This window comes from Nerophis ophidion, linkage group LG05, assembly GCF_033978795.1.
Source record: "Nerophis ophidion isolate RoL-2023_Sa linkage group LG05, RoL_Noph_v1.0, whole genome shotgun sequence".
Lineage (NCBI taxonomy): Eukaryota > Metazoa > Chordata > Actinopteri > Syngnathiformes > Syngnathidae > Nerophis > Nerophis ophidion.
Window position 1 is genome coordinate 24,860,167 of NC_084615.1, and position 22,652 is coordinate 24,882,818.

Sequence of the window (22,652 nt, forward strand, 5' to 3'; positions counted from 1 at the left end):
AGTATCCCCAGGGGTAGGCGTACCCCCATTTGAGAACCACGGTCCTAATCCTACCAAAGAAAAGGGGTGGGTTGTGGGGGGACCACGTGTCTTTTCGTGTCGTCCTCGCCAGCTTCAGGTCCTAAAGGGCTGTCAAAGTACACCAACCTGTTGGAATACCTACTCAGACTCCTTTTGTCCATGTGAGGTGCATGATTTATGATTTACAATTAACTTATAGGGAGCAATTAAGGAAGGGAAGAAACAGCAGACCACTCAATGATGTTTCCTGTTATTTCTTGTAAGGCAGTGGTTCAAAAACAAAGTGCAACCAACATGTTCTTTGGTTGAATTATCCGTAGGTTACCTGGTACTTTGGCTGTTGTTTTTTAACACAAGTCCAATAATTAAAGCATGTACAACCAACCCCTACTTTGTGTTGCTGCTGTATCTGGGCAGTCGGCATGTGTGCAATACCATGGTGCCATAGTGATTTCAAGAGATTAATTGTGTTACCATAGTATTTTACATATCCTACAAACAGAGAGCGACTTACTAGGAACATCACTGTCTTTGCAAAAGCCTGTTTCCACACAATGGACCGCAGTGGTGGCTTATTCATTTCTCACCCACCAGCTTCGCTTCAGATATCTTTAACGTCTTTATGTATTTAAAAGTGCTAAAAACTATTTTTTTTATAAAGCCTGCAGATATAGCCAATGTTTTCTTTTTCAGTATCGATAAAATCGATACATTACCTTTTTAAACAATGCCAGATCAATATATACCTTCTCCTTGTTAGAATAATCATATATATATATAAATTATCACACAACTTTAGTATGCTTAAAGTCTGTTGCTATAGTTATTAGCTATTGTGATCAAGTTGCATTTGTTCTATCTGTGGAAGGACAAAACTTCTTGCCTCAGCCAAAGATGTTATCTTTGTTTTAGCCTGCTAACAGCCAAGGACTTCAGAGACCTCAACAAAGATAAGATGACAGCACGCAGACGAAGCAAAAACAAGGAAATCACAAGGCCCTCAGCACATTCCGTTACGGATTGTGCGTACTGGACCTACTTTGCATAATATATGTGACCACTCCTTTTAGAGGTGGCCACAGTGACTGTGGAACTCCTGAGTGAATAGAGGGACGCGGGAGCTGTACCTTGGAGCGTAAGGCGAGACTGTGACTAAGTGTGCAGCTCCATGCGTTCTCCTCATGAGCTAAATTGAACTCTGTCTCTGCATGGTTCCTTGCTTCTTGTCTGATTAATAGATGTCATCAGTGTTTGAACCTGACATCTTCTATTGACACAGAAGCTATTCACTGAGAACTTTGATGAACATTACCATGCATTTAAAGTATTACAAACTGAGAGAACTGTTAGAAACCATTTGATATTCAAAACTCATATGGCTCTGCAGATGGAAATTTGTACATCAAACCATCATTTATGTTGTTTTTTTTAATCTGACTGGATGGGACAAACCAAAAAAATGTTCTTGGAAATTAAGTGTTTATATTCGATTTTTGTGTGTATCATTTTATTGTAACATATTCAATTTAGTATTAAAGAAGAAACTCTAAAAACGTGTTAAGAACTTAACTATTTTGTAAAATGTTATTTTAACTCTGTAGAATGTGGAGCTATATAAACCCTGAAAAAGTGTTAACTTGCTTAGTTTCGCTTAGTGTTAATTTAACCGAGTTTGGTGAATTAAAAAAAAATATTTTGACATAATGTTAATGACAACTCACAATTCACAAAGTTTTAATTTAACCCAGTCTGGTGATTTAAAGAAGTACTCTGACATACCGTATTTCCTCGAATTGCCGCAGGGCATATAATATGCGCCTGCTTTGAATTACTGCCGGGTCAAAGTCGATTCGCAAAATAATTAGCGCATGCTTAGTATTACCGCCTGGTCAAACTCGTGACGTTACGAGTGACACGTCCCTGTCATCATTTTCAAAAAGGAGGCGGCTGATTTCAATACCGGTAACTTGAAATCGCAGAAAGGGAAGAAGTTTAAGAGCTATTCAGTAGGATTTAAGGTCCAAGCTTACATCACACTCAAATTTTTACTGCATGCCTTTGGTTAGTGCCGGAGTGAGAAGAGGTTTTAAAATAATTAGCGCATGCTTACTTTTACCGCATGCCTTTGGTAAGCGCAGGAGTGAGATGTTTTAAATTAATTAGCGCCCCGGCGGCAATTCAAGGAAATACGGTATGTGTTAATGACAACTCACAAAGTGTTTATTTAACCCAGGTTGGTGAGTTAAAGAAGGAACTCGGACATAGGGTTAAATGATTAACTATTGTGAAAATGTTAGTTTAACTCTGAAAAGTGTGGCGCTATATAAACCCTTTTAAAGAGTTAAAATCAATTTTGTGGGAGTCAATTCAACATTCCATTTTTTGCTGTGTATATATGTTGATGCACTTATGGCAGCATTTACAGCCTCAATTCTTTTTGGATACAATGCCACAAGCTTGGCTTACCTATGAATGGGCAGTTTAACCCATTCCTCTTTGCAAATTTCTCTTTGCAGCACCTCTCAAGCTCCATCAGGTTGAATGGGAATTGTTTGTTTTCATCCAGGATGTCTCTGTACATTGCTGCATTCATCTTGGTCTAGTCAGGGAGGTGACCAAGAACCTGATGGCCACTCTGTCAGAGATGCAGCATTCCCCTGTGGAGAGAGGAGAACTTTACAGCCAACCATCTGTGTAGCAATTCAGCAATCGGGCCTGTATGGTACACTGGCAGTTCGGATGCCATTTCTTTGTAAAAAGTTTTTGTACGTGTGAACGTACAAACCCCGTTACCATATGAGTTGGGAAATTGTGTTAGATGTAAATATAAACGGAATACAATGATTCTCAAATCCTTTTTAAACCATATTCAGTTGAATATGCTACAAAGACAACATTTTTGATGTTCAAACTGATAAACATTTTTTTTTTTTTAATAATCATTAACTCTAGAATTTGATGCCAGCAACATGTGACAAAGAAGTTGGGAAACGTGGCAATAAATATCAATCAATCAATGTTTACTTATATAGCCCTAAATCACTAGTGTCTCAAAGGGCTGCACAAACCACTACGACATCCTCGGTAGGCCCACATAAGGACAAGGAAAACTCACACCCAGAGGGACGTCGGTGACAATGATGACTATGAGAACCTTGGAGAGGAGGAAAGCAATGGATGTCGAGCGGGTCTAACATGATACTGTGAAAGTTCAATCCATAATGGATCCAACACAGTCGCAAGAGTCCAGTCCAAAGCGGATCCAACACAGCATCGAGAGTCACGTTCACAGCGGAGCCTGCAGGAAAACATCCCAAGCGGAGGCGGATCAGCAGCACAGAGATGTCCCCAGCCGATACACAGGCGAGCAGTACATGGCCACCGGATCGGACCGGACCCCCTCCACGAGGGAGAGTGGGACATAGGAGAAAAAGAAAAGAAACGGCAGATCAACTGGTCGAAAAAGGGAGTCTATTTAAAGGCTAGAGTATACAAATGAGTTTTAAGGTGAGACTTAAATGCTTCTACTGAGGTGGCATCTCGAACTTTTACCGGGAGGGCATTCCAGAGTACCGGAGCCCGAAATGAAAACACTCTATAGCCCGCAGACTTTTTTTGGGCTTTACATATAAATACTGATATAATTGAGGAATGCTCATCAAACACTTATTTGGAACATCTCACAGGTGTGCAGGCTAATTGGGAAAAGGTGGGTGCCAAGATTGGGTATAAAAACAGCTTCCATAAAATTCTCAGTCCTTCACAAGAAAGGATGGGGCGAAGTACGCCCCTTTGTCCACAACTGCGTGACCAAATAGTTTAAGAACAACGTTTCTCAAAGTGCAATTGCAAGAAATTTAGGGATTTCAACATCTACGGTCCATAATATCATCTAAAGGTTCAGAGAATCTGGAAAAATCACTCTACTTAAGCGACATGGCCGGAAACCGTAACCTTCGATCCCTCAGATGGCACTGTATCAAAAACCGACATCAATCACTTAAAATATCACCACATGGGCTTAGGAACACTTCAGAAAAACACTGTCACTAAATACAGTTTGTCGCTACATCTGTAAGTCCAAGTTAAAGCTCTATTTTGCAAAGAGAAAGCCATTTATCAACAACATCCAGAAACGCCGCCGGCTTGTCTGGGCACGAGATCATCTAGGATGGACTGATGCCAAGTGAAAAAGTGTTCTGTGGTTTGACGAGTCCATTTCAAATTGTTTTTGGAAATATTCAACATCGTCTCAGCCCGACCAAAGGGGAGGCAAACCATCCAGACTGTTATCGATGCAAAGTTCAAAAGTCAGCATCTATGATGGTATGGGGGTGCATTAACTTACACATCTGTGAAGGCACCATTAATGCTGAAAGGTACATACAGGTTTTGGAACAACATATGCTGCCATCTAAGCGCCGTCTTTTTCATGGACGCCCCTGCTTATTTCAGCAAGACAATGCCAAGCCACATTCAGCTAGTGTTACAACAGGGCGGATTTATTAAAAAAAAGTGCGGGTAATTTCCTGGCTCGCCTGCAGTGCAGACCTGTCTCCCATCAAAAATGTGTGGCGCATTATGAAGCATAAAATATGACAGCGGTGACCCCGGACTGTTGAATGACTGAAGCTCTACATAAAACAAGTATGGGAAAGAATTCCACTTTCAAAGCTTCAACAATTAGTTTTCTCAGTTCCCAAACGTTTATTGAGTGTTGTTAAAAAAAAAGGTGATGTAACACAGTGGTGAACGTGCGCTTTCCCAACTACGTCACTTCCTGTTCATGAGAAAAGGACGCAAAAGAAAAAGGCTCCGCTTTTGCTACCGGAGTTTTTGTTTAGTCTGAAGATTTTGACAACTGATTTGCGATTAAAGCCACAGGAGAGTCATTGGGCATCTTTGACCTGATTTTGGTCAGTTGAAAGGCACTGATACGCTGAAACAAGGCAAGTTGGAAGAGATGTTTGCCTCAAGCCATTGGCGCCTTACCGCAGTTCAAGCGGTTGCCTAGCAACCAAAAGCTACGGCGAGTTTACAGCTGTTTTAAAGTGCTTCCAACGTCGCAGAGTGTTATAAGTGGAGAGACTAACACCTCAAATTGATCTGTGGACAACGCAAGGTACGCATTGTTGGAACAAACAAGTTAAACGTGCTGCAAGTTGCTAAAGTAACTGCCGTTTAAGACACAAGAGGCACTGACGTCATCGATCTGCCGCGATGCCTAAAGGTAAAGGGAAGATTGAAAGCCCGAAACCTTCGGTGTCAGCAGACACAGGACACAACTGGGACCAAGACTTGAGACTGGACACAGGACATGATGGGAATAAAGAAGGGGTAATACTAAAATTACTCCATGAATTGAAAGAAGAAATAAAAAAATATCTGTTAAAAGCAATAACAGAACACAATCAAGATGTGAAAAGTCTGCAGCAGAATATAGAAAGTCTGCAAACTCAAATCATCACCACAAAAAATGAAGTCTCTGATATGTGCCAACAAATGAAGATTTTTCAAGAAGAAATGCGCCAACAAATGAAGACCCTTCAAGAAGAAAACTACATGCAGTGGAATATCATAGATGAAATGGAGCAGGATAAATGAATGAATGATATCATCGTGACAGGGCACCGAATTAAACCAAGATCCTATGTGAAAGCTGTGAATAATGAAGGTGAACCAGATGAAATGGATCTTGTCTTAGCAGAACAGCAAGTGGTCAACTTCCTGCAATCAAAGGAAATTGAAATCGACATTAATACCATCGAAACATGCATCCCACTGAACTGAAGAGACAAAGCCAAACCAGTCGTGCTTGTGAAACTCGTAAATAGAAAATCTAAAATGGCATTGCTGTGACAGGGAAAGAAGCTGAAGGGAACAAATGTGTACATGAATGAACATCTCACTAAACGTAATGCTGGAATCGCCAAGAAAGCACGCGACTTGAGAAAGCAGGGAAAAATCCAGGGAACTTGGAGCGCCAACTGTAAAATCTACATCAAGCTGAATGGAGGTCCAGAAGCAAGAGTACTTGTTATCAATGATATCAAGGACCTGGACAAATTTTAAGTTTACACAGCTTCCACAACAACGATGATAATGGACTCTGACAGAAAACAAGCACCTAAATTCAACATCAACACTACTACGCTGCAAGGGACGACTAAAAAAGAAGAACTAGATTCAGGATTGCATCCATCTACACTTATAGAGATTATTGAAACGACATCAAAGATTGTTGAACAACGAAACATGGAACTACAAAATTTCTGCAAAAAAGATCACAAAAACCAGGATTTGGAAAACGATATAGATCCAGATTAAAAATGTTTTCCCCACATCAGTAATAATTGTTTTTATTACACAGATGAGCAATACAATAGTATCATTAAAAGTGATAACATTTTGTCAATTATCTATTTTAATAGCAGATGCTTGTATGCAAACTAACACAACATTAAGAACTTTTTGGAACACAGCAACGAACCCTTCAAAGTGATCGCCGTCACAGAAACATGGATTGATGATAAAAAAAGGAATAGATTTTGATCTGGAAGGATATGAACTAAACTACATCAACAGAACCAACAAAAATGGAGGAGGAGTAGCTGTGTATGTGATGAAGAACCTGAACTACAAAGTGGTAGAAAACATGTAATTTGCTATAGATAATATCTTAGAATGTATTACCATTGAAATATGTCTGGAAAATAGCAAAAACATAGTAATCAGTTGTATATACAGATCACCTAAGTCAAGTATAGAAACATTTGAAGAATGGATGAAGGCAACTTACAGAGAATGGTAAAAAAATAATTTTCTTATGCGGTGACTTTAATATTGACTTATTGAACCCTAACAAGCAAAAGTCTATTGATGACTTCATTGATACAATGTACAGCATCAGTTTATATCTTAAAATCACAAAGCCAAGCAGAATCACAGGACACTGTGCCACGCTTATTGATAATATTTTTACCAATGATTTTGATAATAACACTACAAGTGGTCTACTTATAACCGACGTTAGTGATCATCTGCCAATTTTTACAATATATGATGGAAACTGCAAAAAGAACATGGAAGACAAAAGGACATTTCGAAGACTGCACGCAGAAGAGGATGATTGCTTTCAAAATGGAGCTACAAAAGCAAGATTGGGACAATGTGTAGAATGAAAAAGAGGTTGATGAAGCATATGAACATTTCTTAAACAAGTTCATAATACGTTATGACAAACATTGTCCATGGAGACAACTCAGTAGTAAACAGAGAAAGAATAATCAACCATGGATGACAAAAGGATTAAATAATGCTTGTAAGAAGAAGAATATACTATATAGAAAATGTATAGTACAAAGAACTACAGAGGCAGAAGTTAAGTACAAAAAGTATAAAAACAAGTTAACAAACATACTACGATCATGTAGAAAAGAATATTACAGTGAATTATTGGACAGGAACAAAAATAATATGACAGCAACATGGGGCATTCTCAATAGCATTATTAAAAATGGCACTAAGAGGGATTACCCCAAATATTTCTTAGACGGAAATAAACATAATGACAACATAAAGGAAGTAGTTGACAGCCTTAATAAGTACTTTGTAAATATTGGACCAAAATTGGAAGAAAGGATTCCAGACCCAGTTTCAATTGAGGACTATAATGATACCATAGAGCGAAATCCCAACTCCATGTTCCTCAGAAATGTGACACAGGGGGAAATAGTTAAAATCGTGAAAAAATGTAAATCATAGACTTCAACTGATTGTAACGGAATTGATATGGAAACGATAAAAAAGGTTATTGTTGAGATCTCAGGACCATTAATGTATATTAGTAACCTATCATTTCAAACATGTACATTTCCAAACAAAATGAAAATAGCTAAAGTTGGACCAATTTATAAGACTGGAGATAAACATCTATTTACAAATTATAGACCTGTTTCTTTACTTCCACAATTTTCTAAAATCATTGAAAAAATTTTCAAAAACAGATTAGAGAGTTTCATAAATAAAAATAGAATACTCGAAGAGAACCAATACAGAGCTAATGTTTCAACTTCGATGGCTTTAATTGAAATTACAGAATAAATTACCAATGCAATAGATAGTAAAAAAATATGCGGCAGCAGTGTTTATGGATCTAACTAAAGCATTTGACACAATTAATCACAATATTTTAATCAAAAAAGTAGAACGATATGGCATCAGAGGGTTAGTCTTAAACTGGATAAGAAGTTATCTAACGAACAGGAAACAATACGTGAAGCTAGGCGAACACACTTCTACAATGCTAAATATATCCTGTGGTGTACCTCAGGGATCAATACTAAGACCTAAATTATTCAATCTCTATATAAATGACATTTGTAAAGTTACAAGAGATTTAAAGTTAGTATTATTGCAGATGATACAACAGTGTTTTGTTCAGGAGAGAACACACAGAAGATAATACAAATAATAACAGAAGAAATGAACACATTAAAAAAATGGTTTGACAAAAACTGACTATCATTGAAACTCAGTAAAACTAAGATAATGCTATTTGGCAACAGTAGAAGAGAAAGTCAAACACAAATACAAATAGACGGAATAGAAATTGAAAGAGTAAATGAAACCAAATTTCTAGGTATAATGATTGATGATAAATTGAACTGGAAATCTCATGTAAAAAATATACAACATAAAGTAGCAAGAAACACGTCAATATTGAATAAAGCCAAATATTTTCTAGACCAAAAATCACTTTATATTCTCTACTGCTCAATAGAGTTACCATATCTGAGTTACTGTGTAGAAATATGGGGAAATAATTACAAAAGTACACTTCATTCACTAACAGTGTTACAAAAAAGATCAGTTAGAATAATACATAATGTTGGATATAGAGAACATACAAACCCTTTTTTTTTACTGAATCAAAGACACTGAAATTCCACAACATAGTGAAATTGCAAACCGCTAAAATTATACACAAAGCAAACTATAACCTGCTTCCCAAAACTATACAACAATTATTCTCAACAAAAGAGGAAAAATATAATCTTGGAGAAAAATCTAATTTAAAACATTTGTATGCACGTACAACACTTAAGACCTTCAGTATATCAATATGTGGAATTAAATTATGGAATGTACTAATACGATCCACTTCAAGAAACTCTTCAAACTGGAAGTGTTTACAAAGTACAAAAAAGAAGAACCATGATAAACATTCTAAATGTATTCACCCATTCATTCTCAAAATAATCTTACTTATCTCATCGTATGGAATAAAACTTACTTCACCAATTATTTATTTATTTTTATTGTGTTTACTTATGGAGTATATTGTGAATACATTGAGAACAGGAAGTGAACAAAAGTTTTAGCAACTGTTATGTAAAAGAAAAGGGGAAGGATTAAATGAGCTCTGATTCTTCCTACTCCTTTTCGAACATGTTGAAAAGAGAAACTGGAAATTGTGTTGTATCATGTATGCTTGCATGTTCGAAATAAACTCAAACTCTACTTTGGCACGTGTTGCAGCCATGAAATTCTAAGTTAATTATTATTTGCAAAAAAAACAAAGTTTATGAGTTTAAACATCAAATCTTGTCTTTGTAGTGTATTCAATTGAATATGGGTTGAAAACGATTTGCAAATCATTGTATTCCGTTTGTATTTACATCTAACGCAATTTCCCAACTCAAATTGAAACGGGGTTTGTACAAAATGAATGCAGATGATATTGTGATCTAAGAGTATGTACATATGAAGGAAAAGCAGGAAATCACAAAAAAAAACTTTCTAAAACTATGGAGTCTGTTTCCAAATGTCTTCACAACTCATGTGTCTTAATTCAAATGTTAAAGACAGAGTAGATGTTTTCACAACGAGGAAATCCAATTTACCATATCCTGATGTGCCTGTGTATCATTTTAGAGTCACAATTTACTTTTAAAAAGCATGCCATGAAAGTAATTTGCGTTGCTTAACTAAATCTTACTAATTTTAGGTATATCAGACAGAGTTTAAACAAGGATGGTGTTAGATTACGCACACTGCTCTGAGCCACCTTTAAAGCAGCAGGGGAGCTATGCAAGGCTACGCTTTGTTGATTTTAGCTCTGCGTTCAAAACCATCCTCCCCCACAGACTGGTGCTCAAACTGACGGGGCTGGGACTGTCTTCCTGCATCTGCCACTGGATCCTGGACTTCCTGACAAATCGCTCTCAAAGGGTGAGATAAGGCTCCCACCTCTTAGCATCCATCAGCATCAGCACTGGCTCCCCCCAGGGCTGCGTGCTAAGCCCCCTACACTACACCCTCTATAGTAATGACTCCACCCATGCTCATGCCAGCAATACCACTATTAAATTTGCAGATGACACCACAGTGGTGGGACTCATTTCTGGGAGGGATGAGTCTGCCTACAGAAATAAAGTGGAGCGGCTGACTGGGTGGTGCAGGGATAACCTGGTCCTTATTACCACCAAGACGAAGGAGCTGATCATGGATTTCCCGGAAGAAAAAAATGAGAAACATCCAACCGCTGTACATCAATGGGGACTATGTGAAAGGGTCTCTAACGTCAGGTTTCTGGGGATCCAGATCAAGGAAGACCTGTCGTGGAGTATGAACACCTCAGTGACCATCAAAAGGGCCCAGCAGAGACTTTACTTTCTGAGACTCTTCAAAAAGAACCACCTGTCACAAAAACTGCTTGTGTCCTTTTATCGCTGCTCCATAGAGAGTGTGCTGACATACTGCATGTGTGTATGGTATGCCAGCTCCACGGTGGCAGAGAGAAACACACTTCAGAGGATCATAAAAACTGCCATGAAGATCACCGGCTGCTCTCTGCCCTCCCTAGATGAACTGTACAGTGTCAGGTGCCTCAAAAAGACCCAAAACATCATAAGGGACCCATCTCACCCCGGACATAAACTTTTTGAACTGCTGCCCTTGGGCAGGAGGTACAGGACAATAAAATGTCGGACAAACAGATCTAAGAACACTTTTTACCCGAAAGCAATAGTGTCGTTGAACACAAGACAATAATGACTGTGCATGTGAGCTGTGTGTTTGGTATTTGTATGTATTTGTATCCATGTATCTATGTTCTTATGTTTTTAAGTGTTATTATGAATTTGCAATAAATTAGTTTTTGCTGCGATTAGGTGGCGACTTGTCCAGGGTGTACCCCGCCTTCCGCCCAATTGTAGCTGAGATAGGCGCCAGCGCCCCCCGCGACCTCAAAAGGGGATAAGCCGTAGAAATGGATGGATGGATTAGTTTTTGTTTACAATTTCATTGTACAATGTACAATGACAATAAAGATATAGTCTATTCCAGGGGTGTCAAACTCAAATACAGAGTGGGCCAAAATTCTAAACTGAACAAAGCCGCGGGCCAAAGTTGAACAACTTAACATTTTAATAGGGACCCAAACAAGTTTTGTATTGAATATTGAACAAGCAAGGCTTATATAACTTTATAGTGACTGGCAAAATAGAGTTTTGTTGGTAGTGGGGGTGTATATTGTAGCGTCCCGGAAGAGTTAGTGCTGCAAGGGGTTCTGAGTATTTGTTCTGTTGTGTTTATGTTGTGTTACGGTGCTGATGTTCTCCCGAAATGTGTTTGTCATTCTTGTTTGGTGTGGGTTCACAGTGTTAAAGTTGTTTATACGGCCACCCTCAGTGTGACCTGTATGGCTGTTGACAAAGTATGCCTTGCATTCACTTGTGTGTGTGTGTAGAAGCGACATATAATACGTGACTGGGCTGGCACGCTGTTTGTATGGAGGAAAAGCGGACGTGACGACAGGTTGTAGAGGATGCTAAAAGGGGATAAACTAGATCCGCCTCCTCAAACAACCGCATAGTTCCCCTCAAGAAAAATGCTTTCAGCCATTCGGGCTTCTCAGTAAGGGCAATCCAGTTTTTGAACATTATCCCTTCTCATATACGCTATGTTGATACATTAAGGCAGTGATTCTCAAATGGGGGTACGCGTACCCCTGGGGGTACTTGAAGGTATGCCAAGGGGTACGTGAGATTTTTTTTTAAATATTCTAAAAACAGCAACAATTCAGAAAAACCTTTATAAATATATTTATAGAATAATACTTAAAAAATATGAATGTAAGTTAATAAACTATGAAAAGAAATGCAACAATGCAATATTCAGTGTTGACAGCTAGATTTTTTGTGGACATGTTCCATAAATATTGATGTTAAAGATTTCTTTTTTTGTGAAGAAATGTTTAGAATTAAACATTGATTGATTGATTGATTATAATTAAGTTCATGAATCCAGATGGATATCTATAACAATCCCCAAAGAGGGCACTTTAAGTTGATGATTACTTCTATGTGTAGAAATCTTTATTTATAATTGAATCAACAAATTTTTTGTTATTTTTATATCTTTTTTTTACAATTAGTTCAAGAAAGACCACTACAGATGAACAATATTTAGCACTGTTATACAATTTAATGAATCAGAAACTGATGACATAGTGCTGTATTTGACTTTTTTATCTCTTTTTTTCAACCAAAAATGCTTTGCTCTGATTAGGGGTGTACTTAAATAAAAAAAATGTTCACAGGGTACATCACTGAAAAAAGGTTGAGAACCACTGCATTAAGGCAATTTAAAAACATGCTAAAATCATGGCTACTTGAGAATCAGACTTGTGAACATCATCATTACTGCATTCCATTTTGCTGCTTTGTTCTTCTTCTCTGCTGCAGTGTAGCCATGCCTGTGTACAAGTGTTCATGGTGCTTAATGTATAGTGCCTGTGCTGAATGTTGCCGTAGATATGTGTGACATAATAATCAATTGGTTTACTATTTACTAAGCTCTTAACGATTGTTCTTTTAATGGTATATTGTTTGCTCCTGGCGATCTACAGCTTGCCCAGGAATTATGGTTGGAAACTAGCTTTGTAGCTAAAATGTGTGCATTTATTGCAATGTTGATCAATGTGCGTTGTCCCTGTTCAAATAAAATAATATAATAAATAAATAAACATTGACATATATGCTCAAAACTATCAATCAATCTTCCAATCAACGTTTATTTATATAGCCCTAAATCACAAGTGTCTCAAAGGGCTGCATAAGTCACAACGACATCCTCGGTTCAGATCCCACATAAGGGAAAGGAAATACTCACAACCCAGTGGGATGTCAATGTGAATGACTATGGACCACAGATGTGGGTGACCCCCCCCCAGTGGAGACCTGATGCAATGGGTGGGTCTAGCATAATATTGTGAAAGTCCAGTCCCTAGTGGATCTAACATAATAGTGAGAGTCCAGTCCATAGTGGGGGGCCAGCAGGAGACCATCCCGAGAGGAGACGGGTCAGCAGCGTAGAGATGTCCTCAACCGATTCACCCTGGGTCCCAACTCTGGACAGCCATCACTTCATCCATGGCCACCGGACCTGTGCCCTCCCTTCCACAAGAGAAAGGGGGGCAGAGTAAGAAAGAAAAGAAATGGCAGCTCAACTGGTCTAAAAGGGGGTCTATTTAAAAGGCTAGAGCAGGGGTCGGGAACCTTTTTGGCTGAGAGATTTTAAAATGTATTTCCATGAGAGCCATATCATATTTTGTAACATTGAATAGAACTAAATGCGTGCATTTTTTAAGTGAAACCAACATTTTTTGAGTATAATAAGTCTGTAATTATTTTTAATAACATTGTTATTTTTTGAACAGGTGCGGTTGAAACGGATGGATGGATTAAAATGCATGAAGAATGTTTTATATTTTGAACGTTATTTTTAACATCGTGATTACCAGCGGAATTATTCATTACTTATCGTGTTAAGCAATGTCAGCTAAGATTTATCCGGGAGCCAGATGCAGTCATCAAAAGAGCCACATCTGGCTCTAGAGCCATAGGTTCCCTACCCCTGGGCTAGAGTATACAATTTAGTTTTAAGATGGGACTTAAATGCTTCTGCTGTGCATTTCAGATTACTGGAGCCCAAATAGAAAACGCTCTATAGCCAGCTGACTTTTTTTGGGCTCTGGGAATCACTAATAAGCCAGAGTTCTTTGAACGCAGATTTCTTGCCGGGACATATGGTACAATACAATCGGCAAGATAGGATGGTGCTGGACCGTGTAGTATTTTATACGTAAGTAGTAAAACTAGCAAAATATCCTATTTTTCTGACTATAAGGCACACTTAAAATCCAGTGCACCTTAAACCCCGGTGCGCCCTATGTACGGCATAATTCTGGTTGTGCTTACTGACCTCCTTTTGCTGGAGCCTATTCCAGCTGCACATGGGCAGAAGGCGGGGTACACCATGGACAAGTCGCCACCTTTGATGCACATTTATTTTTCCACAAAACCTTTTAACTAAGCATATTTTCAGATGATATGCATTTTTACAGCATGTTTTAAAGAGAAAACTTTTTTTTTTTTAAAGACTTTTGGGTTTATTATATTCCATCCATCCATTTTCTACTGCTTGTTCCTTTTGGGGGTCACTATTTATGTGGATGGAATAGAGCCGCTCCCATTGACTCCATTGTTAGAAACAGATAAGTTAGAATTTTGCTCAAGTTTATTTACAACTCAACGACTCAGAATGTTTTTTTTTACCACTTAGAATGCATTAAAAAGCATAAGTTTTCTGGTCTGACATTAGAATTGTGAATCCATCTATCCATTTTCTAGCGCTTGTCCCTAGACAAATTAAAATAAAAAGTTCAGCTCCCCTTTAATTATTGTTCTACATCCTGTGAATGTGCTGGTACTATGCTAAAAGTGAGAAAATTAATATGTTTTGGGAAAATGGGAAACTGCAAATTTCAGCAAAAGTTGCTGGCTGGCTAATTTTACAAAACCTGGTTAAAACTTCACCATAGTAAGCCCAAAGATCCACGTGTATGTTGTAAAGTTATGTTAGGGTGAGCTTTATTATTTGGGTTTAGGGGGCCCCGTCATGGGGCCCGGCCCCGGCACAGCTCTGACTTTTTCCGCCACTGGTTACACCCTACAGTTTTTCATTGTTAAACCGTTATTCTTTTTGTGAAATGCAAAAAAGGCACATTTAACCCTTTTCCAGTGTGTATTCTACAGTGTGTATTCTACCAGTGAAGTTGGCACGTCGTGTAATTCGTAAATAAAAACAGAATACAATGATTTGCAAATCCTGTTTAACCTATATTCAATTGAATAAACTGCAAATACAATATATTTAATTTTCGAACTGAGAAACAACATTTTTTTTTTGCAAATAATCATTAACTTAGAATTTATTGGCAGCTACACGTTGCAAAAAAGTTGGCACAGGGGCATTTTTACCACTGTGTTACATGGCCTTTCCTTTTAACAACACTCAGTAAACGTTTGGTAACTGAGGAGACCACTTTTTTAAGTTTTTTGGGTGGATTTTTTTTCCCCATTCTTGCTTGATGTACAGCTTAAGTTGTTCAACAGTCCGGGGTCGCTGTTGTCCTATTTTACGCTCAAAATCAGAAATACTTTATTAATCCCCGAGGGGAAATTAAAATTTCAATGCGCCACACATTTTCAATGGTAGTCAGGTCTGGACGACAGGCAGGTCAGTCTAGTACTCGGACTCTTTTACTATGAAGCCACGCTGTTGTAACATGTAGCATGGAAATGTCTTGCTGAAATAAGCAGGGGCGTCCATGCTAATGTTGCTTGGATGGAATCATATGTTGCTCCAAAACCCGTATGTACCTTTCAGCGTTAATGGTGTCTTCACAGATGTGTCAGTTAAATTACCATTCCAATCGTTAGCTGGCGACTTGGGAGCCAACTTCAGCATTGTGTGATTCCCCAGTGGCACTTGAATGCAACATTACTTCAGCTTTGAGCTAGTCTTGTATAGAGAGAGTATGGGCAACTAAACATGGGGAACCACTAGGGGTGTGGGGAAAAAATTGATTCGAATACGAATTGAATCGTTTACGTTGTGCGATTCAGAATCGATTCTCATTTTTAAAAAATCGATTTTATTTTATTTATTTTTTTGCACAATCCAACAAACCACTACACAGCAATACCATAACAATGCAATCCAATTCCAAAACCAAACCTGACCCAGCAACACTCAGAACTGCAATAAACAGAGCAATTGAGAGGAGACACAAACACGACACAGAACAAATCAAAAGTAATGAAACAAAAATGAATATTATCAACAACAGCATCAATATTAATTATTATTTCAGCATAGCAGTGATTAAAAATCCCTCACTGACATTATCATTAGACATTTATAAAAATAATAAAAAAGAACAATAGTGTCACAGTGGCTTACACTTGCATCGCATCTCATAAGCTCGACAACACACTGTGTCCAATATTTTCACAAAGATAAAATAAGTGATATTTTTGGTTTGTTTAACAGTTAAAACAAATTTACATTATTGCAATCATCTGATAAAACATTGTCCTTTACAATTATAAAAGCTTTTTTTTTTTTAAACCTACTATTTTGCTAGCATTTCAGCAGACTGGGGTAGATCCTGCTGAAATCCTATATATTGAATAAATACGGAATCGTTTTGAATCGGAAAAATATCGTTTTTGAATCGAGAATCGAATCGAATCCAAAAAAAATCGATATATTATCGAATCGTGACCCCAAGAATCGATATTGAATCGAATCGTGGGACACCCAAAGATTCACAGCCGCAGGAACCACATTGGTACCTAAAACCTGCGTGGCTGTGGCCAGAATCTTGCAATTTAGTTTTTACATTATTTTATGATGAAATAAACCAAAATAATACATGTAAATATAGTCCAGCTCATAAACTTACAGGAAAACATGCTTTTATGTACAAACCCCGTTTCTATATGAGTTTGGAAATGGTGTAAGATGTAAATCTAAACGGAATACAATGACTTGCAAATTTTTTTCAAACCATATTCAATTGGATGCACTACAAAGACAACATATTTTATGTTCAAACTCATAAACTTTATTTTTCTTTTGCAAATAATAATTGACTTAGAATTTCATGGCTGCAACATGTGCCAAAGTAGTTGGGAAAGGGCATGTTCACCACTGTGTTACATCACCTTTTCTTTTAACAACACTCAATAAACGTTTGGGAACTGAGGAAACTAATTGTTGAAGCTTTGAAAGTGGAATTCTTTCCCATTCTTGTTTTATGTAGAGCTTCAGTCGTTCAACAGTCCGGGGTCTCGCTGTCGTATTTTACGCTTCATAATGCGCCACGCATTTTCGATGGGAGACAGGTCTGGACTGCAGGCGGGCCAGGAAAGTACCCGCGCTCTTTTTTTACGAAGCCATGCTGTTGTAACACGTGCTGAATGTGGCTTGGCATTGTCTTGCTGAAATAAACAGGGGTGTCCATGAAAAAGACGCCGCTTAGATGGCAGCATATGTTGTTCCAAAACCTGTTTGTACCTTTCAGCCTTTAATGGTGCCTTCACAGATGTGTAATAAGTTACCCATGCCTTGGGCACTAATGCACCCCCATACCATCACAGATGCTGGCTTTAGAACTTTGCATCGATAACAGTCTGGATGGTTTGCTTCCCCTTTGTTCCGGATGACACGATGTCGAATATTTCCAAAAACAATTTGAAATGTGGACTCGTCACCAACAGAACACTTTTCCACTTTGCATCAGTCCATCATATATGATCTTGGGCCCAGAGAAGCCGGCGGCGTTTCTGGATGTTTTTGATAAATGGCTTTCTCTTTGCATAGTAGAGCTTTAACTTGCACTTACAGATGTAGCGACAAACTGTATTTAGTGACAGTGGTTTTCTGAAGTGTTCCTAAACCCATGTGGTGATATCTTTTAGAGATCGATGTCGGTTTTTGATACAGTGCCGTCTGAGGGATCGAAGGTCATGGTCATTCAATGTTGGTTTCCGGCCATGCCACTTACGTGGAGTGATTTCTCCAGATTCTCTGAACCTTTTGATGATATTATGGAGCGTAGATGTTGAAATCCCTAAATTTCTTGCAATTGCACTTTGAGAAACATTGTTCTTAAACTGTTTGACTATTTGCTCGCACAGTTATAGACAAAGGCGTGTACCTCGCTCCATCCTTTCTTGTGAAATACTGAGCATTTCTTGGGAAGCTGTTTTTATACCCAATCGTGGCACCCACCTGTTCCCAATTGTGAATTGTGAATTATATTTATATAGCGCTTTTTTCTCCAGTGACTCCAAGCGCTTTACATAGTGAAACCCAATATCTTATTTTTACATTTAAACCAGTGTGGGTGGCACTGAGAGCAGGTGGGTAAATGATCTTGCCCAAGGACACAACGGCAGTGACTAGGATGGCTGAAGCGGGGATCGAACCTGCAACCCTCAAGTTGCTGGCACGGCCGCTCTACCAACCGAGCTATACCGCCCCACAGGTGTGCAATTAACCTGCACACCTGTGGGATGTTCCAAATAAGTGTTTGATGAGCATTCCTCAACTTTATCAGTATTTATTGCCACCTTTCCCAACTTCTTTGTCACGTGTTGCTGGCATCAAATTCTAAAGTTCCTGTTCACTTCCTGTTCATGAGAAAGGACGCAAAAGAAAAAGGCTCCGCTTTTGCTACCAGAGTTTTTGTTTAGTCTGAAGATTTTGACAACTGATTTGCGATAACAGCCACATGAGAGTCACCTGGCATCCTTCACCTCGTTTTGGTCAGTTGTGAGGCACTGATACGCTGAAATAAGGCAAGTTGGATGAGACGTTTGCCTCAAGCCATCGGCGCCTTACCGCAGCTCAAAGCGGTTGCCTAGCAACCAAAAACTCCGGCGAGTTTACAGCTGTTTTAAAGTGCTTCCAACGTCGCAGTGTTATAAGTTGACAGACTAACACCTCAAATTGATCTGTGAACACAAGGTACGCATTGTTGGAACAACCAAGTTAAACGTGCTGCAAGTTGCTAAAGTAACTGCCGTTTAAGACACAAGAGGCACTGACGTCATCGATCTGCCGGTATGCCAAAAGGTAAAGGGAAGACTGAAAGCCCGAAACCTTCGATGTCAGCCGACACAGGACACAACTGGGACCAGGATTTGAGACTGGACACAGGACATGATGGGGAACAAGGAGTACTACTAAAAATACTCCTTGAAATGAAAGAAGAAATTAAAGAAATAAAAAAAGATCAGAAAAAAGCAATGGAAGAACACAAACAAGATGTGAAAAGTCTGCAGCAAAATATTGAAAGTCTGCAAACTGAAATCATCACCAGAAAAAATGAAGTCTCTGATATGTGCCAACAATTGAAGACCTTTCAAGAAGATATGCGCCAACAAATGAAAACCCTTCAAGAAGAAAACTACATGCTGTGGAATATCATAGATGAAATGGAGCAGGATAAACGAATGAATGATATCATTGTGACAGGGCACCGAATTAAACCAAGATCCTATGCGAAAGCTGTGAATAATGAAGGTGAACCAGGTGAAATGGATCTTGTCTCAGCAGAACAGCAAGTGGTCAACTTCCTGCAATCAAAGGAAATTGAAATCGACAATACCATCGAAACATGCATCCCACTGAACAGAAGAGACAACAACGCTACTCCAGTCGTGCTCGTGAAATTCGTAAACAGAAAATCTAAAATGGCATTGCTGAGACAGGGAAAGAAGCTGAAGGGAACAAATGTGTACATGAATGAACATCTCACTAAACGTAATGCTGGAATCGCCAAGAAAGCACGCGACTTGAGAAAGCAGGGAAAAATCCAGGGAACTTGGAGCGCCAACTGTAAAATCTACATCTAGCTGAATGGAGGTCCAGAAGCAAGAGTAATTGTTGTCAATGACATCAAAGACCTGGACAAATTTTAAGTTTACACAGCTTCCACAACGATGATAATGGACTCTGACAGAAAACAAGCACCTAAATTCAACATCAACACTACTACACTGCAAGGGACGACTAAAAAAGACTTAGATTCAGGACTGCATCCATCTACACTTATAGAGATTATTGTAACGACATCAAAGATTGTTGAGCAAGGAAATATGGAACTACAAAACTTCTGCAACAAAGAGCACAAAAACCAGGATTTGGAAAACGATATAGATCCAGATACAATTTTTTTTCCCCACATTAGTAATAATTGTTTTTATTACACAGATGAGCAATATAATAGCAAGATTAAAAGTGACAACAAATTGTCAATTATTCATTTTATTGGAAGAAGCTTGTATGCAAACTACAACAACGTTAAGAACTTTTTAGAACACATCAACGAACCCTTCAAAGTGATCGCCATCACAGAAACATGGATTGATGATAAAAAAGGAATAGATTTTGATCTGGAAGGATATGAACTAAACTATATTAACAGAACCAACAAAAATGGAGGAGGAGTAGCTGTGTATGTGATGAAGAACCTGAACTACAAAGTGGTAAAAAACATGTCATTTGCTATCGATAATATCTTAGAATGTATTACCATTGAAATATGTCAGGAAAATAGCAAAAACATAGTAATTAGTTGTATATACCGATCACCTAGGTCAAGTATAGAAACATTTGAAGAATGGATCAAGGCAACTTACATGGACAATGGTAAAAAAATTATTTTCTTATGCGGTGACTTTAATATTGACTTATTGAACCCCAACAAGCAAAAGTTTATTGATGACTTCATTGATACAATGTACAGCATCAGTTTATATCCTAAAATCACAAAGTCAAGCAGAATCACAGGACACTGTGCCACGCTTATTGATCATATTTTTACTAATGATTTTGATAATAACACTATAAGTGGTTTATTTATAACCGACGTTAGTGATCATCTGCCAGTTTTTACAATATATGGTGGAAACTGCAAAAAGAACATGGAAGACAAAAGGACATTTCAAAGACTGCACGCAGAAGAGGATGATTGCTTTCAAAATGGAGCTACAAAAGCAAGATTGGGACAATGTGTACAATGAAGAAGAGGTTGATGAAGCATACGAACATTTCTTAAACAAGTTCATAATAATTTATGACAAACATTGTCCATGGAGACAACTCAGTAGTAAACAGAGAAAGAATAATCAACCATGGATGACAAAAGGATTAAAAAATGCTTGTAAGAAGAAGAATACGCTATATAGAAAATTTATAGTACAAAGAACTTCAGAGGCAGAAGTTAAGTACAAAAAGTATAAAAACAAGTTAACAAACATACTACGATCATGTAGAAAAGAATATTACGGTGAATTATTGGACAGGAACAAAAATAATATGACAGCAACATGGGGCATTCTCAATAGCATTATTAAAAATGGCACTAAGAGGGATTACCCCAAATATTTCTTAGACGGAAATAAACATAATGACAACATAAAGGAAGTAGTTGAAAGCTTTAATAACTACTTTGTAAATATTGGACCAAAATTGGAAGAAAGGATTCCAGACCCAGTTTCAATTGAGGACTATTATGATACCATAGAACGAAATCCCAACTCCATGTTCCTCAGTAATGTGACACAGGAGGAAATAGTTAAAATTGTGAAAAAATGTAAATCAAAGACTTCAACTGATTGTAATGGAATTGATATGGATACGATAAAAAAGGTGATTGATGAGATCTCAGGACCATCAATGTATATTAGTAACCTATCATTTCAAACAGGTACATTTCCAAACAAAATGAAAATAGCTAAAGTTGCACCAATTTATAAGACTGGGGACAAACATCTATTTACAAATTATAGACCTGTTTCTTTACTTCCACAATTTTCTAAAATCATTGAAAAACTGTTCAATAACAGATTAGAGTTTCATAAATAAAAATAGAATACTCGAAGAGAACCAATATGGATACAGAGCTAATGTTTCAACTTCAATGGCTTTAATTGAAATCACAGAAGAAATCACCAATGCAATAGATAGTAAAAAATGTGCCGCAGCAGTGTTTATGGATCTAACTAAAGCATTTGACACAATTAATCACAGTATTTTAATAAAAAAACTGGAACGATATGGCATCAGAGGGTTAGTCTTAAATTGGATAAGAAGTTATCTAACAAACAGGAAACAATACGTGAAGCTAGGCGAACACTTCTACAATGCTAAATATTTCCTGTGGTGTACCTCAGGGATCAATACAAGGACCTAAATTATTCAATCTCTATATAAATGACATTTGTAAAGTTACAAGAGATTTAAAGTTAGTATTATTGCGGATGATACAACAGCGTTTTGTTCAGGAGAGAACACACAGTGGATAATACAAATAATAACAGAAGAAATGATCAAATTAAAAAAATGGTTTGACAAAAACTGACTATCATTGAATCTCAGTAAAACTAAAATAATGCTATTTGGCAACAGTAGAAAAGAAAGTCAAACACAAATACAAATAGACGGAATAGAAATTGAAAGAGTAAATGAAACCAAATTTCTAGGTATAATGATTGATGATAAATTGAACTGGAAATGTCATGTAAAACATATACAACATAAAGTTGCAAGAAATACATCAATAATGAACAAAGCCAAATATGTTCTAGACCAAAAATCACTTTATATTCTCTACTGCTCACTAGTGTTACCATATCTGAGTTACTGTGTAGAAATATGGGGAAATAATTACAAAAGAACACTTCATTCACTAACAGTGTTACAAAAAA

General features: G+C 37.7%; 1 long non-coding RNA gene across 1 annotated transcript in view; it reads right to left on the minus strand.

Annotated features, from left to right (window-relative positions):
* The window catches only part of LOC133552845 (uncharacterized), a 40,016-nt gene continuing 17,364 nt past the window's right edge, over positions 1-22,652 (minus strand). The window contains exons 2-3 of the long non-coding RNA XR_009806778.1: positions 2,488-2,678; positions 1-129 (exon numbers count right to left, since the gene is read on the minus strand). This is a non-coding gene — a long non-coding RNA (uncharacterized LOC133552845). The remainder of the gene's footprint in view (positions 130-2,487; positions 2,679-22,652) is intronic.